Here is a 6,260-nt window from a genome sequence, read left to right as displayed (position 1 = left end):
GTAATTTTTAGTTTTACTTGTGAACACAATTTTTATTCTAAATAAAAATCGTATTTTCACGATGATTTTATATTTTACACAAAATATTTTGTAACTTATGTAGCTCAATATGTAATGACTTGTTTAGACAATTTGTAATGACTTGTTTAGAGACTTGTTAAGACAATATTTAACGACTTATTTAGACAATTTTTAATGACTTGTTTAGACAATATCTCCAACGGTTTCAAAGTTTGAATGTTTTTAGCACTCTGTTGCGTTTGTTATCCTTTAGTTTTTTTATTTAGTTTTTAATATTTTTATTTAAATTTAATTATTTTATTTCAAACGGGTGTCTAACAGATTATTTTTATTTTGTCTAAAATGCTATGGGAAAAGAATAAAGAAGGTTATTTTCACATATAACTAGGGCCATGGAGAGGATAAAATTGTTCTGATGCAGTAATCTTTTTTGGGCCCCTCCCCCCATTATCCATTAACAATGCGACAAAAGTTGTATTTAGTATCTTTTAAGATAAAATTCAAATAAAAAAATTTCAGAAAAAATTAAATTTGCACACAAGAGTCTATAAAAGATATAAATGTTGTTAAATAAATAAACTTTGCTAAGGTTGTTTTGCGTGTCTTTTTCCTAGTAAAATTACGGATTACTGCATCAAAGCCTATATGTTTTGCAATGTCAAACTTAATGCTTAACTTAGTAAGTTTGTTAAGGTGATTCTGATTCAGTTTGGAATGGGGACCTTAGATTATTTTTTTATAAGTCTAACTTTGCTGAAGCTTCTTTCAGCTCATGCTACTGCTGCTAGTGTTGCAAGGAACTGTCACTGAGGTTTGGAAATATACTTTATAATTTTCACTTTGCTAAAGCATTTAACATTTCCAGTGCACCCTAATGTTTTGTACCAAAATTGGCATTGTGAATTGTTATTTTGTGTTTCATTTCTTGCATTAGGTGCACTGACAATGTTTGTAGAATATTTCTGTGCAAAATAAACTGCTTCATGTATTAATTCCTCGGTAGTTCCAAAGAAAGCTGAAGGTTTTCGAAATACGTTTTGCAGCGCTAAAACCAACTGTAAGTCCTCCAATAACATTAATACTAAAAAATTTATTTTCGGAACCAGGATTAGAAAGGAGATTCGTCTCTCGCACTCATTTCATTCACATTTTTATCGTTAAAATAATTTTAGATATTGGTTTTAAACAAATTTATTTCTATATGGAGGTTTGATGTAACAAGTTTACCTTGACTAAACAAGTTTGTCTTATTTCTATACCAAGGTTAGATGTAATAAGTTTAGTTTTATTTCACATTGCTTTCTCACTGTTACGTTTAGCTACTAGTAAAATTAGTACTACTAAAATTGTTTTCTAACCACAGTTACAACATGATTTAAAACTTGAAAATAAACAAAAAAAAGTTACAAATTTAAAAAGCATAACATTTCATAAAGTTTGAAAATGAAATAATTCAAAATTGCGTACTAAATTGATATCATTGTTAATAAAGTTATTTAAAATCTAAGATGTAATTGAAGTAAGGGAGAGTGGGGCACCATGAAACATAATTGAGGAGGCATCTTAAGAATTGTGACCACCAATATCAAATGGTGAAACAGTTACTACTAAAGCTATGTTTTGACAAAAAATTATATAATTTGATATTATTAGGCCTTCAAGGGTTCTAATTTTGTGTTTTTTTGTTGAAGTAATTTATTAGATTTTAAAGTTTCTTCGTTTTAAGGTATGTTATTCAATGTATCTAGTAAGTAACATTATTTTGTAAGCTAAAATCCAAAGGCTCTTTACTTCGTTAAACAAAACTATTGAAAAAACAAGTTGCTACTAAAATAAGGCGATTGTTTTCTAATAGTAAGTATAGGGTAGCTTAATACAGCATTTTTAGGGGGCCCTAAAACTGTAGAATGGTACTTCGTTGTGTCATAAACAATTCTAAAAACTATTTTTTGTAATATTTACAGTTATTTCTTCGAGATTTATGTAAATATAATACTAAAAGACCCAATTTTGGTACAAAGCCATTATGTATTGACGCCTAAAAATGAAATTTAAAACGATATATAATCTGGATTTCTGAAATGTAATATGGAACATTGGATGCATTTTTTGGGTTTTAATTATAAATTTGTTTGTCTTTTAAGTAAAAATATACCTTTTTTTGCTATGTTTTATACTTTTTATTTACTTTTTTAATGGTGCTCATAGTTTGTAGCAAGGTACTTCATGGGTGGTGTACCTTGCTACAAAGTTCTAATTTTACTTTAAATAGTCTCACAAGTTTAATTTGTTATATTTTGATAATTGATAAATTTAATTTTGTAGTTATAAATTTATTCAATAAATTAAACCATTTGCCTAAAAAAGGCGTATTAAAAAAATTGTTACGAAGCAAAAACCAAAACTGTATCATGGTGCCCTACTCTCCCCTGTATATTTGCCTATTCACGGCTGTATATCTTACATTTTTGAGAGGAATATTAGGAGGCCGATTTTTATATACATTTATCTATGTATATTTATTTATTTATAATATATATCTAAACCTTATACAGAAAGTTATACCTAAACTCTTAAAAAAAAGCACTTGTTTTTTTAAGAGTTTAGGTAACCCAGCTGGCATTTGGTTCTATGAAGACGACTTTTGAACGTTCAAAAGATGTTTTTTTGGGACCAAATGCCGGTTGTGAAGTTAAGAGCGGTACAAAGAGGAAACACGAGGCAGGGTCCAGGCTTTTTTTTTTCTTTGCCGGTTATTAGTTAAGAAAAAAAATACAACTTTGAATAAAAGCAAAACAAAGTTTTTTTCTAAAATTATATTGTAAACATAAGTAATCAAAAAATTACTGAGAAAAAAGTGCAATGAAGTTAATCTACAATTTTTTTTAATCGAAATATATATTTATACGGGATATGACCCTATTGTTTTCAATACGTGTTTGTATTTGCCTTGGCATTGATTCAATTAAGTTTTCAATCATCTTGGTATTTCCAGCCACAGTTTGGTCAGTTCTTGTTTGAGCATTTCGCGAATAGTTATTTGTTTTTTTGTTTGTTGATAATCCATCCACCTCCATAAATCGGGTTTAAGTCAGGCGATCATGCTGGCCAAGGCATGAGTCGAATATTACTTTCAAGGAAATAATCAGTGAATGATTGTGCTGTATGGCATGGAGCGTTGTCTTGTTGAAATAACCAGTTTTGATCAGCTTGGAACAAATCGCGACTACGGAGAAGTGCATTTTCCTAAATATCGCGATACACATACTGGCTTAATCTTCCTTCGGATATTTTATGACCGCCAACGCCTGAGCCTGATGTACATCCCTATATGCCAGCGGAACCACCACCTTTTTGAATACGACTTAGTAGGTGTTACTTCAAATATTTTTCCGTATTTTTGCGACAATCAAATCTCTTGTTTTTTCTGTTAATAATTAGAAATTCAACTCATCGCTAAAAATAATCATTTTCCATTGTTCCATTAAATAATTTAATCGCTCTTTGCGCCATTTTTTTTGTCTTTGGCGATCGATAAACGTCAACAAAGGCTTTCTTACACCATGAAACGAATTTAGTTCTTTCTTGCGTAATAACTTATTGTCGCCAACGCTAACAGGCTGTTAAGTGATAAAAATGGAAAAGATTTTTTTGCATTGTTATCACTAAAAAATCTCTCAATAAACGAGTGTTACGAGTTTTCTTATTAAAATGCGTTTAAACTTTATTTGAAAGGAGTTATTTACTCTGTTAATTTTCTCATCATCCTCCACCTTTATTATAATATCCTTACAATTATTTTTTAAATTATAGCCATAGTATAAGTAAACATAAAAATAAAGAGTACATCTCATCAATTTATCGGGTTATCATTTCTTGAAAGTATTATATGGGTTAACAAAACAAGTGCGTTTAAACTTTCTGTACAAGGTGTATATTCATCTATATTTTAACGCTATGAAAAAAATGTCAAGAGGTAGTTCAAAGAAATCAAATAATAGGTGAATTTTGATTAAACTATATAAACAAATGCTATACAACTGGCATTTTGGCAATTTTGATTTCATTTTTTTCTTTGCCTCTTTTTAAATAATTTTAAGTTATTTTTGGAAACCAAATCCTTCGATAGTTTTTGTTTGTTGTTAAAAAATACATTGACATCAATTTTGTTGAAAACATATACCCGAATTTTCATGATTTTCACAAATATATTTGCTTTTTGGTGCGTATTTATGTAATAGATATGTTGATGATTTCATGACTTGAAATGATAGAAATGAAATTTTATTCTCAATTAAATCCAAAATAGCAAATACACTACAAACAAATTCTGCAGCTGTTTGGGTGGAACAAATAGTCCACCACGTAACAAGAGAGACAGATAAGAGTTTTTTTCAAGATCAATGTCTCCAGCTTTCAAATATGCTTTGCAGTTTTCGCATTTAAAATTTTTTGAAAATTTTTTGCAACATACCCTGCTATAGTTATTGGCATTTTTTAACTATAAAAATAAAAAGGAACGTAAGCCATAATTTCTTCACTTCAATTTTTATACAGTTCATCAAGTATTGTCAAGGAAGGATGAATATCTGGTAAAGATTTTCTTCCCAAAAGTTTATATGCTCCTTAATTAAAGAACAACACAACAAGATTCTTTCTGAATTTAAAATTTCTCTTAAGCTTACAAGAAATCTTCCCCCACTCATTTGCCTCATTTGCCTGTAAGAAATGTCTCTCAATTGGGTCACTTTGTAAGCAAGCTGTCATCACATAGTTATATCCATCATTCAGGAGCTCTTCGACAAGCAGTTCTTGAGCACGTAAGGTAAATACAAATGCTCATGCAGTTTAAGTTGTGAGGGTCGAATGCAGGTGAAAGTAACCACTGATCAATCCAATCAGCCATCCAATCAGCTTGGTAAAATATAATTTTCTTGTCTCACAATACAAGAGGATTGCCAATAATATTAGGTAAAAAGCTAAGTTTAGAATTACCAAGTGTTAAAAATAGTTAAAAATTAAAACCATCTTTTTGATTTGAATAATATCTTTTTGAAACTGCATATTTAGTTTCATATATAATTGCTAATGCTAGTGGCACACTTTGTTTATTATCTCCAGGGTGTGTTACATCATAAGTTTATCTTTTAGCCCATTATCATTAACTAATATATCCTGATGGACAATCAATAAAAATATTTGCATTATGGTATATAAAATCTGGAAAAACAAATTTGCTGTTTCTGTTTGTCTTTTTTCCATAATTCAGTGGGTGATTAATAAAATATTTTGATTCAAACTTGAACATTGTAACTAATGATGAGAATGCATTAACATTAGTGAAATGATTGTCTGTCTCTATACCACCCACAGTGAACCCAGAACCTACTAGTTTTTTTAAATTGTCACCAATTTGTTGTTTCATTTTTCAGAGAATGTGACTTCTGGAATTGCTTGAACAATAAAAGGAATAGATTCTTTTATTATACATGCGAACATTCCTTTGTACATGTTGCCTTCTTCGTTAGCACCAACATACTCTATTCCTTGATATCGTGCTGCTTATTATAAATACGTTTCCTCTACCATCATAATACAATCAGGAGAAATTTTTCTTTTTTCACGTAAAAGTATTAAAGCTTTTATAGAATCAATACCTCTTTGTTGAATTTTATTTAACAAGGTTTTGATGTAAAGTGAACTTTTTAAGTAGTAGTTTGTATGCCTGCGAAGATGTATATCGTAGAAGTAATGCATACCGAATCATCTCTGCAAAATATGATAATATGCCTGCCTTGTTTCTGATAAAACTCTCTACCTTTAAATGTTTAGTTTCTCATATAAGGCAAATTTTCTAGCATACTAATTTTATCAAGTATTGCATTATGTCTTTTAAGAAACCGATTTGGAATTTGAAGTGACGTTCTCTTGTATTGCAAACAAACATTTAGGTCTACATTAACTGTTTCTAATATAGTTGAAAAATGTCTGTTTATTAAATATTATATTATAAAACACAACACCTTTTTCAAATCGTTTAAATTGAAACCCTGGTAGTGCTACTGCTTCATTCAAATTATGTATACATGTAGTTGTATCATTTTTCTTAAATATTTCTAACAATTATAAAAGTACTCTCTTTTCGGGAGGACTTTGTTTATAAAACTCGTAAAGAGGATTTTCGTGCCAAAGTTCACAAGAATACTTAGAAGGAATAAGTTTCAAAACTCAATTCAGGG

General features: G+C 29.5%; 1 protein-coding gene across 3 annotated transcripts in view; it reads left to right on the top strand.

The window, feature by feature from the left end:
- Positions 1-6,260, top strand: part of LOC100208392 (uncharacterized) — a 91,302-nt gene that overhangs the window by 50,254 nt on the left and 34,788 nt on the right. The gene's annotated exons all lie outside the window — the stretch shown is intronic.

This window comes from Hydra vulgaris, chromosome 12, assembly GCF_038396675.1.
Source record: "Hydra vulgaris chromosome 12, alternate assembly HydraT2T_AEP".
In the NCBI taxonomy this organism is placed as follows: Eukaryota; Metazoa; Cnidaria; class Hydrozoa; order Anthoathecata; family Hydridae; genus Hydra; species Hydra vulgaris.
The sequence above is the reverse complement of the archived record's forward strand: the minus strand, read 5'-3'. Positions and strand labels throughout refer to the sequence as shown.